At 40.8% G+C, this 26,063-nt stretch overlaps 1 protein-coding gene across 2 annotated transcripts in view; it reads left to right on the top strand.

The window, feature by feature from the left end:
* The window catches only part of esama (endothelial cell adhesion molecule a), a 68,561-nt gene that overhangs the window by 22,536 nt on the left and 19,962 nt on the right, over positions 1-26,063 (top strand). Inside the window, exon 1 of one of the 2 annotated variants that reach the window (XM_024432012.2) lies at positions 15,927-15,949. The exons of the other annotated variant lie outside the window; for it this stretch is intronic. The gene's annotated coding sequence lies outside the window, so the exon portion shown is untranslated. Of the gene's footprint in view, positions 1-15,926; positions 15,950-26,063 lie in introns of those variants that run through there. 2 annotated transcript variants of the gene reach the window in all.

Genomic DNA, 26,063 nt, shown 5'->3' with positions numbered 1-26,063 from the left:
AGTTATTCATTACACTTTGGAATGGTTTCTCAATACACACAGTCACTACAAAGATACGGGCGTCCTTCTTAACTCAGTTCCCCGAGAGGAAAGAAACCTCTCACGGATTTCACCATGAGGCCTATGGTGACTTTGAAATAGGGTTGAATGGCTGTGATTGGAGAGAACTGAGGATGGATCAACATTGTAGTTATGCCACAATACTAATCTAAATGACAGAGTGAAAAGGAAGCCTGTACAGAATAAAAATATTCCAAAACATTGATCCTGTTTTGCAATAAGGCAGTAAAGTAAAACTGCAAAAAAAATTGGCATTGAGCTTTGTTCTGAATACAAAGGGTTATGTTTGGGACAAATCCAATGCAACTCATTACGGAATACAACTCTTCATATTTCCAAGCACAGTGGTGCCTGCATCATGTTTTGGGTATGCTTGTCATCGGCAAGGACTAGAGTTTTAGTTTTTTTTAAATTTTATAAAAAGTAACAATGAAGCTAGCACAGGCAAAAGGGAAAACCTGGTCCTGTCTGCTTTCCAACAGACACTGGGAGACATTCACCTTTCAGCATGACAATAACCTAAAACACAAGGCCATATATACACTGGAGTTGCTTAACAAGATGACATTGAATGTTCCTGAGTGGCCTAGTTGGTTTTCAATTAAATTGGCTTTAAAATGTCAAGACTTGAAATTGGCTGTCTAGCAATGATCAACAACCAACTTGACAGAGCTTGAAAACATTTTTTTCTTCATACAATAAAATAATGCCACAGTATTCTGCAAATTTTGGCTGCTAAATGAACTTGTGTAGCATACAACCATATGCCATAGCCAGATCAGGGCATAACATAAGGATGACATAAGGATAATATGCTAGTCTGTTCTTCTGAAATAGGCTGCATTTTCTTCATATCATGTTTCTTTAGACCTGTCTAAAATAAATAAAGGATTTATTGTGACGGTGTGGGCTATATTAAATGTATTTTCGACTCTAAAATGTAGATGTTCTAATGGTCTGCATCAGTTTGCGAAGCTTGCCAATGAAAAAAATCATTAAAGTAGTTGGCAATATCAGTGGGTTTTGTGATGAATTAGCCATCTGATTTAAATGAATGATGGAGCTGAGTTAACATTTTTGCCCAAAATGTAATTTTAGATGCTCCAAAGCTTTTTACTATCATTCTTTGTCATTTATCTTTGTTTCATAGTATAGTTTCTTCTTTTTATTCAGTTTAGTCATATGATTTCTCAATTTCAGTATGTTTGCCAATTGGTTGTGCAGCCATACTTATTTGCAATTCCTTTTGCCTCATCCCTCTCAACCATACAGCTAGCTGGCTAGTTGGTAGCCGTTGTTGATACAGGTATCCGAGTTCTTGAGTTCTGAAGTTTTCGGCGTCCAGTCGTTGTTCCCTGACAGCAGCTGGTGGGGAAACTCAATAAGCACAATGAGTGGCTATACTGATCACAATTTGGAGTCTCGCTCACACACTGGAAATAAGCGCTTTGCAATTTTTTAGATTTACAGCGGAATTTTTTTTAAGGTAAAGAAACAAATTAATGAAATGGAATGATAACGTAGGCTATACCAACTGAACTAACAGTAAATTGGCTGTTGAATATGTGCGGTTATTAGTCCTACCGACGGTTGAAACTGATAGTGGCTAATATTTAACATAATAGGAAACAGAATCTCAGGGTAGCCTATAATAAGACATTTAAGAGTGCCCATCCTTGCAAGTTATAAGGCCGTACAATTTAAATTCTGCATAATGACAGCATTTCATAAACTTTACTGTGTGAGTGTTGATCTGCTTCAGTTTGATGCCATATGACTGGTTTCACATTTGTCTCCAGCGACTATAAGGTAAACTAGATCTAAAACCAGTGTAATTTAAATGTACAATTCCCTTATCCTAACAGATTACTAATTTACCTTGTGCTTATCAATTGCTATTATCAAGTTGTAAATTACAGTGCATGGATAATGGTGTTTATATATATTTTTAATTAAGTAGATGCTTTTTTTCTTTTGGAACCTGTAGGTTTTCATTTATGCATGCTTCACTTGGTTCGTAATCGACACCTGAATGCATACAGATAATTGTCCGACATGAAAAATTGGCCAGTTGTTTTTAGTTAGCTGAATGTGGTTTTCTTTTTTTATAGCTAATGTTAGATAGCTAGCTAGGCAGCAGCCATAACCTTAGCTAGCTAACGTAATGTTGTACCACAGATAGCGATCATCTGATTGGTATTCTAATGTTTGCAAGCTAGTTAACCATTAAGCGAGGAATGCTAGCTAGCTATATTTTGCCAAGGAAGGTTTTTTAATCTAAGGCTGACGTCATCTGTGTAAACAAGCAAATAATGTTAAACACATAATCTAGTGAACGTCCTTGGCTGCTATAGCCATTTAGGTAGCCAACGAGCTAGCAAGTAACAGCTCAATGTTGATAACTTATATTCCACAAAGCATAGCTAGCTAGCTAAGTTAATTTCATAGTCAACATCAAACTTTTGGAAACTGTCACACTGTAATTTATAGTACATGCAATGGGAATTGCTCATCTGTTAGCTGCTGACATAGTCAAATTGTTTTACTAGCTAACGAGTTGTGTGCAACCAGATTTCAGCACATAACAGCTGCTAGCTATCCTCGACCAAGTTCAGCCATGAATTTCATGACTTAAACTGTTGCTGATCAAATTGCTTTGCTAAGAAACAGATATTGAAACTAAGAACCCGGCCAATGCCACATGCAGGTGTACGCAAGCTAGCTAGATCAACACACCAGACACGTTTTTCTTTTTGACCATCCAAAGCAATTTAACATTAGCTAACGTTACAGCCCTTACCTTATGCATTAATTCAGTACGCTCCCTCTGTCAATTTGTCATTATATTCCAAATTTGCATTGACTGATCAACAGTCTCAAGTTACTTTTCAGTGTGTTCTCAAATCCGAACATGCCATCCACACGTACCCAGTTAAAACATCTCATTGCTTGCTTGCGTGTATTATTTTGTGTTAATTTTTCTTTTCTCGCACCCATCTACACAGGATACCACATAATGACAAAGTGAAAACATGTTTTTAGACATTTTTGCAAATGTATTAAAGTATTCACACCCGAGTCAATGCTTTGTATAAGCACGTTTGGCAGCGATTTACAGCTGAGTCTTTCTGGGTAAGTCTCTAAGAGTTTTCCACACCTGGATTTCCACACTTTGAAGTTTTTTTATTTTTTTTTATTCTTCAAGCTCTGTCAAATTGGTTGTTGGTCATTTGCTAGACTACCATTTTCAGGTTGCCATAGATTTTCAATCAGATTTAAGTCGAAACTGTAACTCGGCCACTCAGGACCATTCACTGGTTTCTTGGTAAGCAACTCCAGTGTAGATTTGATCTTGTGTTTTATGTTATTGTCATGCTAAAAGGTGAATCAATCTCCCAGTGTCTGGTGGAAAGAAGACTGAACCAGGTTTTCCTCTAGGATTTTTCCTGTACTTAGCTCCATTCAGTTTGTTTATCCTGGAACCCCCCCCCAGTCCGTAACGATTATAAGCATACCCATAATATGATGCAGCCACCAATACAGTATTTGTTGAATTGGATTTGCCCAAACACAACAGTTTGTATTCAGGACAAAAAATTATATTTTTTTGCATTATTACTTTAGTGCCTTGTTGCAAGCAGTATGCATGTTTTGGAATATGTTTATTCTGTACTAGAGGTTGACCGATTATGATTTTTCAAAGCCGATACCGATTATTGGAGGACCAAAAACATTGATGCCGATTAATCGGCCAATTTTTTGTTTTTACAAATATTTGTAATAATGACAATTACAACAATACTGAATGAACACTTCTTTTAACTTAATATAATACATCAATAAAATCCATTTAGACTCAAGTAAATAATGAAGGTAAAAGTGCAATATGTGCTATGTAAGAAAGCTAACGTTTCAGTTCCTTGCTCAGAACATGAGAACATATGAAAGCTGGTGGTTCCTTTTAACATGAGTCTTCAATATTCCCAGGTAAGAAGTTTTAGGTTGTAGTTATTATAGGACTATTTCCCTCTACCATTTTTTATTTCATTAACCTTAGACTATTTGATGTTCTTATATGCACTTTAGTATTGCCAGTGAAACAGTATAGCTTCCGTCCCTCTAGTTAGCGCTCGCTAACTAGCTAGCCATTTCACTTCGGTTACACCAGCCTCATCTCGGGGCAACGAAGAGCTGTTGGCAAAATGCATGAAAGTGCTGTTTGAATGAATGTTTACTCTCCTGCTTCGTCCTACCACCACTCAGTCAGATACTTAGATACTTGTATGTTCAGTCAGATTATATGCAATGCAGGACACGCTAGATAATATCTAGTAATATCATTAACCATGTGTCGTTAACTAGTGATTGATTGTTTTTTATAAGGTAAGTTTAATGCTAGCTAGCAACTTACCTTGGCTTCCTGCATTCGCGTAACAGGCAGTCTCCTTGTGGAGTGCAGCGAGAGAGAGGCAGTTCGTTATTGCGTTGGACTAGTTAAATTTAAGGTTGCAAGATTGGATCCCCCGAGCTGACAATGTGAAAATCTGTCATTCTGCCCCTGAACAAGGCAGTTAACCCACCGTTCCTAGGCCGTCATTGAAAATAAGAATGTGTTCTTAACTGACTTCCCTAGTTAAATAAAGATATAAAAAATAGGCAAATCGGGCGCCCCAAAAAATACAGATTTCCGATTGTTATGAAGACTTGAAATCGGCCCTAATTAATCGGCCATTCCGATTAATCGGTCGACCTCTATTCTGTACAGGCTTCCTTTTTTCACTTTGTCGATTACGTTAATATTGTGGACTGTCATAGACATTTTTATCAAAGGGAAGAGACTGCAGATTCTTTCAAACAACAATTTTACAAGTTTTGCAAAAATCAAACAACAATCTCTAAGAATGAAGGCACCATGTTGTCTCTCTCTTATAGAAAAGGTACAGCTTATTTTGTCTACGTGGCTGCTTAGCAGTTGGGGGCAATTAGGGACAGAATGTGGTGTGTAAAAGCTGACTTAGCTCCTCTGTGCCTGCCATAACAAAGGGGTTAAATACTTAACTTTAGTTTTATATATTTTTATTATGTTTCAAGACATTTTTAACATAATTACACTTTGACATTATGGGGTATTTTGTGTTGGCCAGTGACAAAAAAAACTTAATCCATTTTAAATTCCAGCTGTAACACAACAAAATGGGGAAAAAGTCAATGGATGTGAATACTTTCTGAAGGCACTATGTACAAATGTTACTGTTTGATTAATGTACGTTTGGGGGGAAAAATATATTTTTTGTGAATCACTTTTGTTTACAGGTAATGTAGTAGGCCTTTTTTCAGTAAAATGTAAAGTAACATGTTTCATATGTGTCTATTTTCCAGGAGCTTTCTCAATTGTCTTGGTAACAGTTTTCCAGTTTACTCCATATTGGCTTGGCTTTCTGGTTTTCACTTCCCTCTGTAAAGTCAGCAGCTAATATTACATGAATACTAATAGCTACATTATTTATGTTGCCATTGTCATTATTTTGTATTTGACTTGTATTGCAGTGTTATCCTCTATTATAATGTTGGTTAATCACCTTCAGGTGTAAACTGTGGCGGTGTTTTTGGAGAAGGTTTGAATCCTAAGCAACCTGCCTAGATATTGTTTGAAGTACAATAGACCAACATAGTTACTGTAGTAGGTCAAAGCTGTGTGCTGGAAAACCTTGGTAGGGCATGGGTGGAGTAGGCATTCTGGTGCTCATGTGAATTTCCTTTCTTGGCTTCAGACCAATGCTTACTTTTCACTTAAAACGTAGTTTTTTTGTTTTAATTTCCTACTCAGCCAGCTTCGGGGGTAGCAGTCATAGAGGGTGACAAGGAGAGTTCCCAGTTTGTGGGACATGACCTTTTGGGAGAGGAAACATGACCAGAGTTTCCAGGAAGTGAGTTGTCTCTCTAAAGACGTGCGACAGGACAAGCAGCCTCCAGGCATCTGTTTGTTTTTGATGACCTCTTCAAGGGCACTCACAATCTCTCCAATTAGGCCCCAAGATACGCCTTCATGGCAGGAAGAGACCAGACCTTATCAAGGATGACCGTTTAGTTCCAAATATGGTATTATTACACGAGTGGTCCCTCAGAGGTTCATAGGCTTGGTAAACACATTACAACTGTAACTTACATTTTCAATTCCCCTGCCAATTACTGTGTGTTCGTTTTTATTAGACCAATCTTTGTGTGTGTGTGTGGTATACGTTGTATGTTGTAGTGGGCTGGAGTAAGCCAGGGTTAAGAGTTTGGATCCCTCTGTGAATTCCGGGCCGGTATGTTTACAGAAAGTGTCACTAAACCGATCTGACAGGGTGTGGGAAAACGGCTAAGTCCTCAGAGAGAGTGTAATGTAATCCAGCCCCGATGATGATTTGCTGCCTGTCTCAGTTGCACTGTAGATTGTGGCGTTTCAAATTTTGGTTGATCTGAACAAAACCATAGCCCATCTATATTTAGCCTCATAATTGTGAGTCACTTTCCTCCTCTTTTCCTAAGCTTCATATGAAAACATATCCAGTGGCATTGCAACTTTGTAATCTGGGTTTCTTCACTGACACAGATGGCATCTATGGGCGTTATTAGCATTTTGAACAGCCTCAATTAGTATTGGTACACCAGGCCCGCGTCCTTGCTGCCATTCAAGTGAGCTGTTATCAGTGTTCATGTCAAAACAAGATTAATGCCTCACTCCCCCTTATCTTTGATATTGAATCTCCCCTCTCCAGCCTTCTCAAGGGTGTGTAAATCAAGCCTCTTAAATATTAAACACCTCATCAGAATTCTTAATGTTTCTTTAAGATTTAATCAAGGTATGATGCTGTCAAGAGTATAGCAGTGGTCATTTCCATATAAAATGACCCATGAGCACCAATGTGAGTGAATAGAATTGGGTGTCAAATCAACGGTAAGAGTCTATTTTTGGCATAAATAAAATGTTCAACCATTTCCATCTTAAAAATGAGGCTTCGGTAATGGCTTTGATTTGTTTCTGGTCAAACGGATGGAAAAAGGGTCTTGGAAAACATCTACTAGAATAACTATTTAAAAGGTATTAGAAATGCATCAAAACTAATATTTCGTTTTGGAGAAATGATTTGCCTTTGTAAGTTTAAAAAAACTGCCTTGTAATTCAACCACCAAAAACCCATATCTTTAAGATATTAAAGGTACACCTACCAATTAGTGTTTTTACTGATATATATATTTTTGTATGTGAATTAAGTGATTAAAACTCATTCTGTTACCGAATTACTGCAGTTCAACTGGATACAATGGGAAATCATAGTAGTCACAAACTACAGTTCGGTCACCTGCTACTGTCCACACTTCCACTCATATACTGGCATGTTCAGCTCATAACTGTAACTCTTTGTCTGTCTGGGGGTCAAGTGAGTGAGAAAACAGTCTGGACAACCCCTCTCTCTCTCTGCCTCTTCTCTCTCTCTCTCTCCAGTTAAAAGTAGTTGGAATTTGGTCAGTCCACTCTGGCCATGATTTCAACATCCACCGATATTGTTTTTTGCTCCGAACCAGCCTTAATGTTGCCCAAACATAGACAGCCATGATTGGTTCAGATTTGGTCCAATCATAAACGTCTGTTTCACAAGTTTGGACAGCACAGTACAGTGAAACAAAGTACAGTAAAGAAAAGCACACACACACTAGAGTACAGTATAATGTACTATACTCTACTGTACTGTGCTCTATTTTACTGTGATGTCTAATCTTGTGGAACATGGACGTCTATGATTGGTTCAAAATTAGTCTGGTCCAGACCAACCAAATTTGGTCTTATTTGGGGGCAGAGGTCATTAGAATAATAGACAGTCCCTCATTAGAATAATAGCCAGTCCCCACTCGCTAAAGACTTCTACTACTGAAGTCTCACTGGATACTTCTAACCAGAGGTTGGATTGAGATTTTGGGCTGACGTTGGTGGAACTCCATTTAAATGGTAGGCTTTCAGTAACCACATCTACATTGACACAATGTGGAAGACACATTTTAGTTGAATATATTCGGTTGTAAAACTGAACAGCCCCTTTCCCTCGAACATAATACAAATAATACATTCCACTGCATCCCTACCAAATGTAACCCTTTCCATCCCCACCTTAACCCTACTCCTCTCCCCCATAAATCCTCTGTCACCATCACACACCTCAAGACACAATCAGCTTTCCTAGTTACTGCTTTGATCCTGACACCAAACTACAACAAAGAACCATAACAGCCCCGACTAACACCTGCCAGATGATGCCAGCCAGAGTTTGATAAAAATTGAAAAATGGTCAGTCACCCAGACACACATGCGCACACATGGAAAGACACACACGCACACGCACACATGGAAAGGTACACACACACACACACACGCGTCTCTCTCTCTCTTACACACACCTCACTCTCTCACTCACTCGCTCTCTGACTAGAATCAGATATTGAAGGCAGGCGGGTTAATATGTCACGGCTCAGAGACATGTTCATGCGGTGCCTCCTTCCCATCAGACAAGGGCAGGGGGAGAGAAATAATCTGAGGGGGAGGGGAGAATTCGTCATGGCTATAATCCAACGTGTCCTAGGAGGATTGTGTCAACTGCCACCTTTCAGTATTATGCAGATTGATTTTCCCAGCTGTCTGTCAGATGGAATCCCTGGGCAGATCAGATGGCGCTGTGGTGACGCTCCAATCCATCACCTTACGACACCAGGTCACTTTTCATCACCAGAGACTGGCGGCTTGTCTCAAGATAAAGCACCTGGACTTCATGGGGTGTAGTTTAGGTTGTCTGCCTACCTTGTGTGTTGTTATGAATGGATGGATTATATACTACAGTGTTTGACGTGAGTGTGTATTGTGTTCTGTTATTTACATTTTGAGTAAGCGACAGGTTTTTAGTCTATTGATATTGTATGTTCTTTACAACAAATCCAATCAAAACGTAGTTACAGGTCAAGTATGAATTAGTCCTATAAGTAGTGTGCTTAGCAGGCATGTCATTATTATATTAATGTTCCACAATATTTATTATACCTTTTACAGTGCTACCATCTCCCCCAGTTCCTACACGATTCAGTGCAAGATACATTTGACCTGTCATGGTACAGTATGACATCATAGGCTGTGATTGTAGAGTAAAATTTAAGTACTTTACCGGAGGTCTCGCGTTTGTCTTCTTCCAGAATGCCTGTTTTTGAAGCCAGGTGTCTACAGCGGTATGTGACTCTAGCTGATTTCCTGTCTGTCACTTCCTGTTTGACCTGTGCTTCTGTGCCAGACCCCGCTAATTCTGGAGTACCGCCCAGCTCTATCAGCAGGCCCAGGTTTTTCCTGTCTGCACAATGTAAAGGAAGTGTGTGGGGTGGAGGGGGGTGTTTCTTTGATTTTGGCCCTGTGTAGAGGATGCTGAATCTGTGCTTTGCAGTAGATCTGTAGCACTCAACACTTCTCTCTGAACTTAACTCTTCTATCAGGTCTTAGCAAAAGCAATGTTTCTTGTAAATGTTACTATTAAGTGACACGATCATTTGAAAAGGTGTACTGTGTGGTCTTCTATTGGAATGGAAAGGTGTTGCTTCCACACTATCATACTTGTTACCGTCATCAGATGAATATAGCCTATTAGATAACAAAAAGCCTTCATAGCCATCTCTATAAGAAGACCCTTATGCTTCGGTAGTCTATTCTTGATTTCCCTCCGCCAATACACATCATTATAAGCGCTTAGTAATACTCTCACTGTCAGTCCCCCTAAAGACCACCCCAATCAGATCCAAGTCAAAGCTGTCATTACCGCTTCAATTAATCTCAACGTCTCTGTGCTCCGAGCTCCTCCAGGCTCAGCCTCTCTCGGTCTTTATCAGTCCCGCACATCACCACCAAGGCCCAGGCCCGCTACACATACACACTACGAACACACGCCGGCATGAACACATGCACATAGTCACACAGAAGTGTACACCCACACATCCGCACTTAAATGTAGACACACTCTCACACTACGCACAAACACACTTACATTTGTACACACACTAGCAGACACATGCAAGAAGCACACACACAATGTCCTCACCCCTGCAATTAAACTGAAATGTTTTTTTTCCTCTCTCTCTCTCTCTCTCTCTCTCTCGAGGCTATATAGATGAGCCAAGGAGGGAGCAGGAGGAGAAACTGTTTCGGCGAGATAGGGCCGGCACGTTTTTCTCAAGTCCGCTGTTTCTTTTTATTATACTGGAAGACGGGGCTGGGAACGACAGAGGCTTATCAGATGATGAGCAAGTCTTGAATTTCTGTTGCCGAGAGCTGTGTCTGTGTGGCTCAAATTCCAGTCATCTCACACTTGATGAGGTGGCTTGAGTCAGAGTAAAGTGTTTGGACAGGCTACTGTAGATTGATTGCTGCTGCTCACTTCTGCATGGTTTAGCATCACCCCAAAATTCCATCACTCCACCCGTCTGTCAGTCCTTGTGCCATTAATCTTGGCTTGGATCCCCTGATTCTGATGAAAATGTAGACCGTACCACAAAGTTGCTCAGACAGTATGTTCAGATAATATTTTGGTGCCAGTGAGTTTTATGGTTCAGCCCTTAGAGTATCACGGTGTGGAAATCAAAGCACTATCTGGGGCATAGTCATTAGGGCATGCAATGGAAATTTTGCAATGAAAGAAGAAAATTAATATTTCTTATTGGATAAGTCCATGTAGCCCCTCCCCTTTTCTGTCAATTTCCTTCTGTTTGGTGCCTAATAAATATGACCCCGGTGTGACTGGGTGACTTTTCCCTGGAGCCTGTTTCGTGCTTTTTCTCCATGATAATTGGGAATTGCTATACTACGCCCATCGTCATGAGTCAATGTGCCTCTCTGTCTTTGTAGCGCATTGAAACGTCTTCAGAAGATTTAAGTACTTTGACTCTATCCCCCTTTTTTCCCCCTCTGATGTGCATTCAACTTTTGCTTTGATTTCTATCGATATTCCCCTGCAATTGGGGACATTTTGTAATCGCGTTGACCAGAGTAAGATGAGATCTTTTGAAAGTACATTTCTTCTCATCAAACACTAGCACTTAGGGCTTTCATATTCCATACAGGCTCTAAAATAACTTCCTCCAGTTATCATCCATCTGACAGAGACATGGATGGGACATTCCTACAATGTGACTCCCTCTCTTAACTTTGAGCTGTTGAGGCGGGCGAGGAAGTGAAATGGGTGCCTCCCTTCACTTAGCTTTAGATTTTAGCTTGAAGGGATGCTATATAAACCAGCACCTCCATCAAAGAGCTAACTACAGCTTTATCTACTGGTAGGATTTGGGAGGGAGTAAACCGGGCATAGCTACAGCCCTTCCTGTAACTTAGGCATGCTTACATGAGCTAGACACAGATGCACTCTGCTGTCCCGAAGGGAGCAGACAGGCTCAGTATGCCACCGGGATCGGAGTGTCCTCCTGCACACTCACAATCGCCCACCATCACACACATACACACACACGTCACGCATGCTCACAAACCTCTCATTGTCACACAATAGGACAGGTTTGCCCGCACTTAAACCCACTCAAGACCCTCGAGCTCTGACACTCGACAAATGCAGGTTCTCTCACATTACCAATTCATGTCATCACTGGACACAAGTACTACACAGACACGCACACACACACATGCACCCTCATCCCATGTACCTGTAGAAAGTATACACTGCCCTTGAAAATGTTTCCCATTTGTGTGTAGCCTAACCCATACATGTCTCAGTACCTGAAGTCCCAAGTTTACAAGTAATTAACGAGTAATTAAAACTCATTTTTCAACCACTCCACAAATTTCTTTAAAAAAAACTATAGTTGTGGCAAGTCAATTAGGACATCTACTTTGTGCATGACACAAGTAATTTTTCCAACAATTGTTTACAGTCAGATTATTTCACTTCTAATTCACTGTATCAGAATTCCAGTGGGTCAGAAGTTTACATACACTAAGTTGACTGTGCCTGTAAACAGCATGGAATATTCCAGAAAATGATGTCATGGATTTTGAAGCTTCCGTTTGGCTAATTGACATCATTTGAGTCAATTGGAGGTGTACCTGTGGATGTATTTCAAGGCCTACCTTCAAACTCGGTGCCTCTTTGCTTGACATCATGGAAAAATCCAAATAAATCAATTGTAGACCTCCACAAGTCTGGTTCATCCTTGGGAGCAATTTCCAAATGCCTGCCGGTACCACGTTCATCTGTACAAACAATAGTACGCAAGTATAAACACCATGGGACCACGCAGCCGTCATACCGCTCAGGAAGGAGACACATTCTCTCTCCTAGAGATTAACATACTTTGGTGTGAGAAGTGCAAATGAATTCCAGAACAACAGTAAAGGACCTTGTGAAGATGCTGGAGGAAACCGGTACAAAAGTATCTATATCCACAGTAAAATGAGTCCTATATCAACATAACCTGAAAGGCCGCTCAGCAAGGAAGAAGCCACTGATCCAAAACCGCCATAAAAAAGCCAGACTACGGTTTGCAACTGCACATGGAGAAATGTCCTCAGTTCTATTTTTGTTACATCAGACCAGTTTGGCCATAATGACTATTGTCATGTTTGGAGGAAAAAGGGGGAGGCTTGCAAGCTGAAGAACACCTTCCCAACCGTGAAGCACGGGGGTGGCAGCATCATGTTGTGGTGGTGCTTTGCTGCAGGAGGGACTGGTGCACTTCACAAAATAGATGGCATCATGAGGATGGACAATTATAGTATTGGAGTGGCAATCATAAAGCCCTGACATCAATGACCTCAATGAAAACTCAATGCTATAGAAAAGCATGTGTGAGCAAGGAGGCATACAAACCGGACTCCGTTACACCAGCTCTGTCAGGTTGAATGGGCCAAAAGTCACCCAGCTTATTGTGGGAAGCTTGTGGAAGGCTACCTGAAACGTTTCACCCATGTTAAACAATTTAAAGACAATGCTACCAAATACTAATTGAGTGTATGTAAACCTCTGACCCCCTGGGAATGTGATGAAAGAAATGAAAGCTGAAATAAATCATTCTCTCTACTATTATTCTGACATTTCACACTCTTAAAATAAAGTGGTGATCCTAACTGACCTAACACAGGGAATCTTTACTTGGATTAAATGTCAGGAATTGTGAAACTGAGCTTAAATGTATTTGGCTAAGGTGTATGTAAACTTCCGACTTCAACTGTATCTACTACAGTACTACTGTAAGCCTCTGTAACTGCAAGTGCTTGATTCATACTAATTACCCAGACTGTCTGTGTGGAGATGGATGATGATGATAACCCCTCGCAGCCACAAGGAGCTGAAATGATGATTTGTTAAGTCAGACTCTAATGTTACTTCCCTCCCCACACACGCGTCATATCACATTTCACGTAAATCATTTTTTTCATCCACACGGGCTGATCTTCAATCTCGTCAGTTATGACGCAATATTATAATCCGATCCATCTAGGAATGTGAGTGGATTAAAGAACTTCGAGCACAGATGAGTAACCAATATGAATTCAATGACTTTTTGACAGCATGCCTTTTGATTTAAACAAAACTTTCTATATATGCCGTATTTGCCCATGGAAGAAATGGTCAGAAAGCCACAACATTCATGAGACGGTGTTCAGTTGACCCATTTTTTTTAACACCCAACCATACCATGAGACATCCATTTCTTCATCACTGAAAAAGATAAGTGGTTGAGTTTGATATAATTTCAAAACGGACACTTATTTTTTTTTTAAACATTTCTTGAGAAAGAAAATGTTTATGTATAAAAATGATAATACGTTTTAACTTCAATTATCTAAACACATCAACTCCATTTTCGCAAATGTTGTAGCTTAGACCCTATTTTACATCATCTGAGTTGTTTGTGTTGTGTCCACCATTGGTTGAGACATAGCATGCTCTTGAATACAGGGTGGGTGTCATTTCAATCATAGAAATATAATTAATAGAATTGACCTATCCCTTCAGACCACTGCAATTTAGCTGGTACACCTTTGACATTTTAAATTGAATCGACATTTTAACTTCTGATTACTACCACAAAGAAGGCTTCTGGTCCACCCACCGTTGAATGTCAACTTAGTGGTAATGTCGGTTCTATATATTTGGATGATTGATAGTATAATTTAAAACATTTCCATTCAAGTCAACATTCTCTGATATGTGGACATCCAACCATCTTTGTTTATTACATCCAGTTGGGTCATTTTAAAATACATCCAATGCTTACTGTTTTATAAGCTAACAAGGTCGTATTCCATATACACCACATGGTAGAAAATTGACAAACAAAGATACTCAAACTTATCCAATAAGACACGTTTTCATTTGTTTTGCTACATCTTGAATAAGACCATGGTAGCAGTAATGTGAAGAGTGAAAGCTTGTAGTAAATTAGAAGAATGGTGTGTTAGATACAGTAGTTTTGTCAGAGAATGCACCCCGCTGGGTGTCTGACACCGGACTCCAGTCTCTGTCTAAGCAGCAGCAAGTAGCAGGACCTCTCAGCTTTCATCATTATCACTGCCAAGCAGCTCGCCTTACCCAGCAGCTCGCCTTACCCTGTGTCATAGACCAGCACATGCAGACACACACACGTACACTGGCTTCCGAACCTGTAGTTTCTAAGGCCAGGAGCCCTACCCCCAACATCACCTGTGTGAAGGTACAGCAGCAGTGGTGGGGTGGGGGTAGATTTGTCTCAAAGAAGAAAGGCATTAGGCCAGCTAAGACCCTTGTTGGGGTAGGGAGCGAGAGAGGCTACATGAGGGGAGAGATGTGACTTAAAAAAGGGACGGAGGAGAGCTTCTCTACTTAATGACAGCGGGCCGCTGTAGACTCCGATTTCCCCCCTTTGCACATCCCTCTGCTGGTTTATTCCCCCTTACTGAGGCGTCTTAGCAAGGATGGAGGGATGAGAGTGGAGAGGGGAGCTTGTTGCCTAATGACTCAGAGAGGAGACACACACACCGCCTCACAAGAGGCAAATGGCATTCATTAGACTGTCAGCTCTGCTAATTATAGTAAACACACATACACCCTGTAATCATGAATGTAAACACACTGACTCCACTCAGAGAGCGCCTTTGCTTCTCACAGTTCAACCCTTGATGCATTTTTTTGTCTGTGAAAGCAATGAAAGTTTAGCGTTATCGTTAGTGAATGGGTTGTTTTTAAAGGATTCTCTGTATTAATCCTATACATTCTAAGACCCTTTATTGTTTCTGGAGGGAACTCTGTTATTATGCTATTATTATTACCTATTATTCTACTGTACATTCATGTTCTTTTGCATTACCTACACACCTTTATACCCATGTTGCTCAGGGTTTATTCACCTATGTTTTTACCACTACATCCCTGGTTGTATTGTGTTTGTATATGAACCCAGGAAGATTACCAGTGATGGGTATGTTAAGAAACTGTACTACTGTGGAATATAGATTCAAATTATATTTGCATGAAGGTACTGATCTTCTATCACTGTTTCAGCTCATTGGTGCTCAGTGGCAGGTGCTGGTTATCTGCTTCCCCCACCTGGTTATTTGGACACATTGCAGTTTGTATTGAGTAAATATCCACTCAATCAGAACAGGCAGTGGACTGGGGTGATGACATCCTTAGCGGCTTTGACAACAACCGGATGCATCCGGTTTTTAGGGATACAGCCATCTTCAACCTAGCTTCCTTTTCCGGTGAAAACTAGATTTGGGATCTCCGCTCAGGTGTTTCTTTTATGCCTGCTACATTAGGTGAGGATGATGGTGATCGGGTCCTGCTTGGGTGATTGTGCATCTTACAACAACTAACCCTTCAAGGTGTTTAAGGTATTTTGATCATGTCAGTTGAAATATGGCTTCTTTTAAAAATGTGTGTGTGTGTGCAGTTGTGAATGTAAGCTTGTGTGAATGCATGTTTGTGAGATTAAGGTTAGGTGTTTATTCTAATGAATCATCAAAATAACACCAGAAATTAACCTACTGGTATCCTCATGTGTTCTGATAACACTGGGCAAATAATTTAGAGTAGGGCTAAAATAACAAATTATTTAAATAATTTGGGAGTGGGAACATGGAACATCAGACAAGACCTATACACACACACATCACATTTCATATGACATGGACACTCCACAGACGCACCCTGACAAGCTTACACATTCCCATGTGATAGTTATACACACTACATGCATTTTGCGTCTACTAATCACAAACACACAGCATGCAGTGATGGACTGGATTGAGAGATGAAGGAAGATTACACACAGCTCTTTAAAATTGGAAATGTAATTTTATTGAAAGACAAGGATATTACATGATTACCCAAAAGAAACAACAAATGACATTGAAGTGCATCTCTTCCATCTGATAAAAATGTGATTATTTCAGCACATTATTATTATTATTATTACTGACCCATACAGGAAATCAGAGCAACATGACTTCATACCATGGCATGGTTTAATACTTGTCTCTGATTGGCTTGAAGGGCATTTTATAGCATGCATTATTTAAGTGTTAATGCCCGAGAAGCTGGTGTTTGGAGGATATACACAGCTCAAAAAAATAAAGGGAACACTAAAATAACACATCCTATATCTGAATGAATGAAATATTCTTATTAAATATTTTTTTCTTTACATAGTTGAATGTGCTGACAACAAAATCACACAAATGATCAATGGAAATCAAATTTATCAACCCATGGAGGTCTGGATTTGGACTCACACTCAAAATTAAAGTGGAAGACCACACTACAGGCTGATCCAACTGATGTAATGTCCTTAAAACGAGTCAAAATGAGGCTCAGTAGGGTGTGGCCTCCACGTGTCTGTATGACCTCCCTACAATGCCTGGGCATGCTCCTGATGAGGTGGCGGATGGTCTCCTGAGGGATCTCCTCCCAGATCTGGACTAAAGCATCCGACAACTCCTGGACAGTCTGTGGTGCAACGTGGCGTTGGGGGATGGAGCGAGACATGATGTCCCAGATGTGCTCAATTGGATTCAGGTCTGGGGAACGGGCGGGCCAGTCCATAGCATCAATGCCTTCTTCTTGCAGGAACCTGCTTTCATCTGTGAAGAGCACAGGGCGCCAGTGGCGAATTTGCCAAACGTCCGGCACGGTGTTGGGCTGTAAGCACAACCCCCACCTGTGGACTTCGAGCCCTCATACCACCCTCATGGAGTCTGTTTCTGACCGTTTGAGCAGACACATGCAGATTTGTGGCCTGCTGGAGGTCATTTTGCAGGGCTCTGGCAGTGCTTCTCCTGCTCCTCCTTGCACAAAGGCGGAGGTAGCGGTCCTGCTGCTGGGTTGTTGCCCTCCTACGGCCTCCTCCATGTCTCCTGATGTACTGGCCTGTCTCCTGGTAGCGCCTCCATGCTCTGGACACTATGCTGACAGACACAGCAAACCTTCTTGCCACAGCTCGCATTGATGTGCCATCCTAGATGAGCTGTACTACCTGAGCCACTTGTGTGGGTTGTAGACTCCGTCTCATGCTACCACTAGAGTGAAAGCACCGCCAGCATTCAAAAGTGACCAAAACATCAGCCAGGAAGCATAGGAACTGAGAAGTGGTCTGTGGTCACCACCTGCAGAACCACTCCTTTATTGGGGGTGTCTTGCTAATTGCCAATAATTTCCACCTGTCTATTCCATTTGCACAACAGGATGTGAAATTTATTGTCAATCAGTGTTGCTTCCTAAGTGGACAGTTTGATTTCACAGAAGTGTGATTGACTTGGAGTTACATTGTGTTTAAGTGTTCCCTTTTATTTTTTTGAGCAGTGTACAATTGAAGTCGGAAGTTTACTTAAACCTGAGCCAAATACATTTAAACTCAGTTTTTCACAATTCCTGACATTTAATGCTAGTACAAATTCCCTGTCTTGTGTCAGTTAGGATCACCACTTTATTATAAGAATGTGAAATGTCAGAATAATAGTAGAGAGAATGATTTATTTCAGGTTTTATTTATTTCATCACATTCCCAGTAGGTCAGAAGTTTACATACACTCAATTAGTATTTGGTAGCATTGCCTTTAAATTGTTAAACTTGGGTCAAACATTTTGGTAGCCTTCTACAAGCTTCCCACAATAAGTAGGGAGAATTTTGGCCCATTCCTACTGACAGAGCTGGTGTAACTGAGTCAGATTTGTCAGCCTCCTTACTCGCAGATGTTTTTTCCAGTTCTGCCCACACATTTTCTATTGGATTGAGGTCAGGGCTTTGTGATGACCACTCCAATACCTTGACTTTGTTGTCCTTAAGCCATTTTGCCACAACTTTGGAAGTATGCTTGGGGTCATTGCATAGACCCATTTGCGAACAAGGTTTAACTTCCTGACTGATGTCTTGAGATGTTGTTTCAATATATCTACATTATTTTCCTGCCTCATGATGCCATCTATTTTGTGAAGTGCACCAGTCCCTCCTGCAGCAAAGCACTCCCACAACATGATGCTGCCACAACCCATGCTTCACAGTTGGGATGGTGTTCTATTGCTTGCAAGCCTCCCCCTTTTTCATCCAAACATAACAATGGTCATTATGGCCAAACAGTTCTATTTTTGTTTCATCAGACCAGAGAACATTCTCCAAGAAGTACGCTCTTTGTCCCCATATGCAGTTGCAAACAGTAGTCTGGCTTTTTAATGGAGGTTTTGGAGCATTGGCTTCTTCCTTGCTGAGCGGCCTTTCAGGTTATGTCGATATAGGACTCGCTTTACTGTGGATATAGATACTTTGTACCTGTTTCCTCCAGAATCTTCACATGGTCCTTTGCTGTTGTTCTGGGATTGATTTGCACTTTTCACACCAAAGTACGTTCATCTCTAGGAGACTGAAATTGCTCCCAAGGATGAACCAGACTTGTGGAGGTCTACCATTTTTTTTCTGAGGTCTTGGATTTCTTTTGATTTTCCCATGATGTCAAGTAAAGAGGCACTGAGTTTGAAGGTAGGCCTTGAAATACATCCACAGCTACACCTCCAATTGACTCAAATTGTCAATTGGCCTATCAGAAGCTTCTAAAGCCATGACATAATTTTCTGGAATTTTCCATGCTGTTTAAAGGCACAGTCAACTTAATGTATGTAAACGTCTGACCCACTGAAATTGTGATACAGTGAGATATAAGTTAAATAATCTGTCTGTACAGAAACCTTTGTTTGCAATTACAGAGATCATATGTTTCCTGTAGTTCTTGACCAGTTTTGCACACACTGCAGCAGGGATTTTGGCCCACTACTCCATACAGACCTTCTCGAGATCCTTCAGGTTTCGGGGCTGTCGCTGGGCAATACGGACTTTCAGCTCCCTCCAAAGATTTTCTATTGGGTTCAGGTCTGGAGACTGGCTAGGCCACTCCCGGACCTTGAGATGCTTCTTACAGAGCCACTCTTTAGTTGCCCTGGCTGTGTGTTTCGGGTCGTTGTCATGCTGGAAGACCCAGCCACGACCCATCATCAATGCTCTTACTGAGGGAAGGAGGTTGTTGGCCAATACATGGCCCCATCCATCCTCCCCTCAATACGGTGCAGGCGTCCTGTCCCCTTTGCAGAAAAGCATCCCCAAAGAATGATGTTTCCACCTCCATGCTTCACGGTTGGGATGCTGTTCTTGGGGTTGTACTCATCCTTCTTCTTCCTCCAAACACGGCGAGTGGAGTTTAGACCAAAAATCTCTTTGTCTCATCAGACCACATAACCTTCTCCCATTCCTCCTCTGGATCATCCAGATGGTCATTGGCAAACTTCAGACGGGCCTGGACATGTGCTGGCTTGAGCAGGGGGACCTTGCGTGCGCTGCAGGATTTTAATCCATGACGGCTTAGTGTGTTACTAATGGTTTTCTTTGAGACTGTGGGCCCAGCTCTCTTCAGGTCATTGACCAGGTCCTGCCGTGTAGTTCTGGGCTGATCCCTCACCTTCCTCATGATCATTGAGATCTTGCATGGAGCCCCAGACCGAGGGGGATTGACCGTCATCTTGAACTTCTTCCATTTTCTAATAATTGCACCAACAGTTGTTGCCTTCTCACCAAGCTGCTTGCCTATTGTCCTGTAGCCCATCCCAGCCTTGTGCAGGTCTACAATTTTATCCCTGATGTCCTTACACAGCTCTCTGGTCTTGGCCATTGTGGAGAGGTTGGAGTCTGTTTGAGTGTGTGGACAGGTGTCTTTTATACAGGTAACGAGTTCAAACAGGTGCAGTTAATACAGGTAATGAGTGGAGAACAGGAAAACTAACAGGTCTGTGAGAGCTGGAATTCTTACTTATGTCATGCAATAAAATGCAAATGAATTACATAAAAATCATACAATGCGATTTTCGGGATTTTTGTTTTAGATTCCGTCTCACAGTTGAAGTGTACCTATGATAAAAAATTACAGACCTCCACATGCTTTGTAAGTAGCAAACACTGCCGATTTTGCAGGTTATCAAATACTTGTTCTCCCCACTGTATATGTAAACTCCCTACTTCATCTGTATTGTTACAGGTGTTGTTAGGCCCGAGACTAAGTCGACACCGGCTTCGAGGCCATTATCACTTTTATACAACGGGTTACCAACATATTCAAATAATGATTTACATATTTTCATTCAAAGTTATTTTGATTAATTTATTCATACTATTTCATCCTTCCACAAGATATAGTCCTGACACACATCACACATCTATGGTTGCTACCCAAGCCAGCTGGTCGTTTGTTCTATCGCTTCAGTTGCCAGAGATGCAGCCCAGTAGTTCGTTCTAAATGTTCTATTGGCATACTGGCTATTAACATTCTTATCCCTTGCTTGCTAGCTAGCTGACTACAGCTAAATTATTGTCACGTCAAACAGTGCCTGCATTTGCTTAAGCTGTTTTCTAGTACACATTTATATGGATACATCCATAACAATGAGCTAATGATGTCCGATTTCACCTGTCATAGAAAATGTGCTCTCTCTCATCAGGACACTGTTGTTCAGAAGAGCTAACCAACAACACAGCTAACACAATTGCTTCAAGCTGAAGCTGGAAAGACTGCAAACTAGCTTCACTTAGTGTCATTTTGCCTATTTTTTTCTATAGATATCCATAAAAAATTATGCGGATTCATGATTTCGACTGGCTGAGAAAAGCTTCATGCCTGTCATCCCGACACGTTCATCACTATTTTTTATTTATTTTTATTTAACCAGGCCAGTTGGTTAAGAACAAATTCTTATTTTCAATGATGGCCTACGAACAGTGGGTTAACTGCCTTGTTCAGGGGCAGAACGACAGATTTGTACAGCTTGGGGATTCAAACTTGCAACCTTTCGGTTACTTGTCCAATGCTCTAACCACTAGGCTACGCTGCCACCTATGGGACAGCCAGAGATCGAATTTGAATATTGAGACAATGTTGCAAATGTTGGAGAGACAGACAGCAAGGTTTATACAAATCTCTGCTGTTGAAAACTAAATGTTAGTCTCAAAGAAATGTGAGAATGTCTAGATGCTTTTTGTAGTGAAGATCAAGTTTATAAATTGCCTGGCTGGGCTGATGAGACAGTGGATTGCGCAGTCTGATGGAACAGATTAAATAGACATTTTTAACGTCGTAGATTTTGCCGGTGGTAACTTGTGGAATAGACACTGGCTGGAATGCGCTATAACCAATCAGCATTCAGGATTAGACCCACCTGTTGTATAATTCCCTGTAACGCACAGCATGTCAGCACGGTAGAATTCAATGACTTTAATTAATTCTTACATGTTCGATGTTTGAACTACTTTTGAAAGCAAAAGTTGAATTGAAAACCGTTATTGGCATTGTTGAATTCGACTTTCGTAAGAGCAAGCTGAAAGTTTGGTTAGCTAAACTAGCGAGTATGTTTGGTTACCAAGGCAACTACTGTAGCCATCTAGAAACTTGCTAGCTACTTCTGTAATGTTGAACACATTTCTACCTGCAAATAAACACATTTCTAGTAGCAAATGTGATACATTTTAGCCATGGTATGAAAGGGACAATCAACTCAGGGCTGTATGCATTCTCTGGAAAATAATAATCTCTTTAATAATGTAATTCATTATTTTCCATAGAACGCATAGCCCCTCGTTGATTATCCCTTAACATAAAGCAACATAACTTGTATAACCTAAACCAGCTGGAGACTTTGAGTAGGGCTGCAAAATTCCTGGAACTTTTTTTACTTTTTAAATTCCCTGGTTTTCCAGAAAACTTGCTTGGAGGATTCCAGACTTTTTGCTTATTCCCTCCTGATTCCACTAATCCTCCAACCCAACCGGGATTTGGACCCCCAAGGCTGTTGCTGTAAATAAGAACGTGTTCTCAGTCAACTTACCTGGTAAAATAACGGATAAAAAAATATATATAATCATTTATATATAATTTATTGAACGTTCCAGGAATTTTGAGACCACTAGCCACCTATCCTCTTTAGCGATTAAACATTGTGATTTAACTCTCTGAATTCAGAGAATTGCCAGGAGAGCATAATACAGTATATCCACCACTGCATATAGCTACCACTATTCCCAATGTCTAGTAAACTGCTCTGTAAGAAATCCCTCCACTCGGCTGCCTCCAAAGCTGGAATGTAAGAGGTTAAGATCCTATGCTAGCTATATTGCTTTATGCCATGATGAGGTTTGTGTAATTCCCAAAGCTCAATAGAACATAGAATAATAATGGTAAAGACGATTAGCTGTGGATAAAGAAGGGAATAGAAGTGCCTAAGTGGATAGTGTGGGTGGGTGGGGAGTGCCCTGAGTGGACCATGGACAAACCTGACTGACCCATTAAGTGACCAAGCTGGCAAACCAGACGGGTAGAGATTCATCCACTTTATTTATTTTTCATTCACAAGTTTTTATTTTAATTTTACAGTTGATCCACTTTCAACTGGATTGCTGTCTGGAGTCCATTTCTACCCCTCTGCTTCAATGACATCATAAGATGTATTTTTTGGGGGGCTCTGTGTGTCAATCACTGTGACTTATTGGGACCAAGTAACCATCTAGCACTGTGTTTGTGGTAATGAAGGGCTTGTGGTCATGAAGAGTTATGAAGAAAAGTACTTGCCTGTTTGGATATCTTCCCGTCTTTGGTTGGTAGGAACAATTGTTTATGGTGTTATGTATTGTGCGCAAAGTGGTTGTGGCAATGAACTGTTGTTGGCAAGACTGATGATTTATTGGTTCCAATAGCTCTGGGAGTGAAAGAGTAAGTATTTCGTTTGCAAATTAATTCCCTGTGTTGGCTTACTAAGCATGGTCTTTTTATTTTTACAGTATTTGAGAATGAAGTAGGAGGATAATTTCTTGAAGGGTGACAAGTGTTAGACTGATTACAAAGTGCATTTTCCCTTTCTACCAGAAACACTCAACTGGTTTTGATTAAGGCCCCATGCATTTTTCAATCTATTCAGCCTGATAGTCACAACCACACTCAGACAGTTTCCATAAACACCCGCACCAGTAGAAATCCACTAGCCTTCGAGCTGAACGATGATGGCCAGAGCTTACTCATGATGTTGCACGACAATTTAAGTCAATACGTCATTGTTTTTGTCAAAGTATGATATATTTGGGCTTGAAGTGACTAATCTGAACTGCCCACTTTGTGCAAATCCATATGAATGTGGTGTCTTTTCCTATGATATGACATGCAAATTATTTTCAGCTTATGTTGTGTTTCGGGGCTGTGTTTCCTTTGAATGTTAGCACCCACCAGAATGGTTTTGTTTATTAATCAAAAACAGCTGCAAAGTTATTCCTCTTTGTGACTGAGATGAGCCAAACAGCCTTGTTGCCACCTGAGCAATTGAGCAAATTAAAATGATGGGGGTAAACTTGTTTTTGCAGATCCTTTTTTTTAACCAGTAAATTGTGTTTTTATTTTATTTAACTAGGCAAGTGAGTTGAGAACAAATTCTTATTTACAATGAAAGCCTACCAAAAGGCCTCCTGCGGGGATAAGGGGCTGAGATAAAATATAGGATAAACGCACATCACGACGAGAAACCGAAGACGACAACAGCATGACAGCAACACATGACAACACAGCATGGTAGAAACGCATGACAACAACATGGCAGCAGCACAACATGGTACAAACATTATTGGACACAGACAACAGCACAAGGGCAAGAAAGTTGAGACCACAATACATCACGCAAAGCAGCCACAACTGTCAGTAAGAATGTCCATGATTGAGTCTTTGAATGAAGAGATGGAGAACTGTTCGGTTAGTTTTTTTTTGCAGCTCGTTCCAGTCACTAGCTGCAACGAACTGAAATGAGGAGTGATCCATGGATGTGTGTGCTTGTATGTGGAGGATGAGGGCTGCAGTAGGTCTCATAGGAAGTGAGGCCTAAAAGGGTTTTATAAATAAGCATCAACCAGTGGGTCACACACAGTGATGTGTCCTATAAGGAGCATTGGTGGCAAATCTGATGGCCGAATGGTAAAGAACATCTAGCTACTCGAGAGCACCCTTATCTGTCAATCTATAAATTACGTCTCCATAATCTAGCATGGGTAGGATTGTCATCTGAATCAGGGTTAGTTTGGCAGCTGGGGCAAAAGAGGAGCGATTACAGTAGAGGAAACCAAATCTAGATTGATCCTTAGCCTGCAGCTTTGATATGTACTGAGAGAACGACAGTGTACCATCTAGCCATACTCCTAAGTACTTGTATGAGGTGACTACCTCAAGCTCTAAACCCTCAGAAGTAGTAATCACACCTGTGGAGAGAGGGGCATTCTTCTTTTCAAACCACATGACCTTTGTTTTGGAGGTGTTCAGAACAAGGTTAAGGGCAGAGAAACTTGTTAGACACTAAGAAAGCTTTGTTCTAGAGTGTTTAACACAAAATCTGGAGAGGGGCCAGCTGTGTATAAGACTATCATCTGCATTTAAATGGATGAGCGCTTCCTACTGCCTGAGCTATGTTGATGTAAATTGAGAAGAGCGTGGGGCCTAGGATTTGAGCCTTGGGGTACTCCCTTGGTGACATGGCAGTGGCTGAGGCAGCAGATGTAAGGACTTTATACACTGCACTCTTGGAGAGAGAGTTAGCAAACCAGGCCAAAGACCTCTGACACCAATACTCCTTAGCCGGCCCACAAGAATAGAGTGGTCTACCGTATCAAAAGCTTTGGCCAAGTCAATAAAAATAGCAGCACAACATTGCTTAGAATCAAGGGCAATGGTGACATCATTTAGGACCATGCAGTGACACATCCATAACCTGAGTGGAAACCAGATTTGCATACCAGAGAGAATACTATTGACATCAAGAAAACCAATCAGTTGATTATTGACTTGTTTTTCCAACACTTTTGATATACAGGGCAAAATAGAAATTGATCTCTAACAGTTAGGATCATCTTGATCAGATAATCCATTGGATAATTTGACAATTTTCACAATTTTTTTAGCTAGTCTGTATTAAGAGTATAATTGTGACATGATAGCATTTTGCAGACCCGCTTCCCCTGTCGCCCCAAGATGAATGGTTTTGACCACTAAAGTTTTGCTACACTGCTTTGATTTGTGTAATGTTAGAAGTGTCTTCAGATAATGAAACGCACCTGTGAAGGAAATTCAAGAAACTTGTAGTTGCATGTAATTTGCAGTGTTAATGATCATGAGCAAAGTCATTGTAGCCGATCTTTTCACTTCCCCTGTGAAAACCATGAGCATAGGCTGACTTGGCATTGCTGTACCTCAGCCTGCCAGCAGCCTACCTACCAAAGGATGCACGTGTCCATTTACAGTTGTGGCAAAAAGTTTTGAGAATGACACAAATATTAATTTCCACAAAGTTTGCTGCTTTAGATATTTTTGTCAGATGTTACTATGGAATACTGAACTATAATTACAATCAGTTCATAAGTGGCAAAGGCTTTTCATGACAATTACATGAAGTTGA

The sequence above is a fragment of the Oncorhynchus tshawytscha genome, linkage group LG09 (assembly GCF_018296145.1).
Source record: "Oncorhynchus tshawytscha isolate Ot180627B linkage group LG09, Otsh_v2.0, whole genome shotgun sequence".
Lineage (NCBI taxonomy): Eukaryota > Metazoa > Chordata > Actinopteri > Salmoniformes > Salmonidae > Oncorhynchus > Oncorhynchus tshawytscha.
This window is presented reverse-complemented; position numbering and strand designations above follow the sequence as displayed.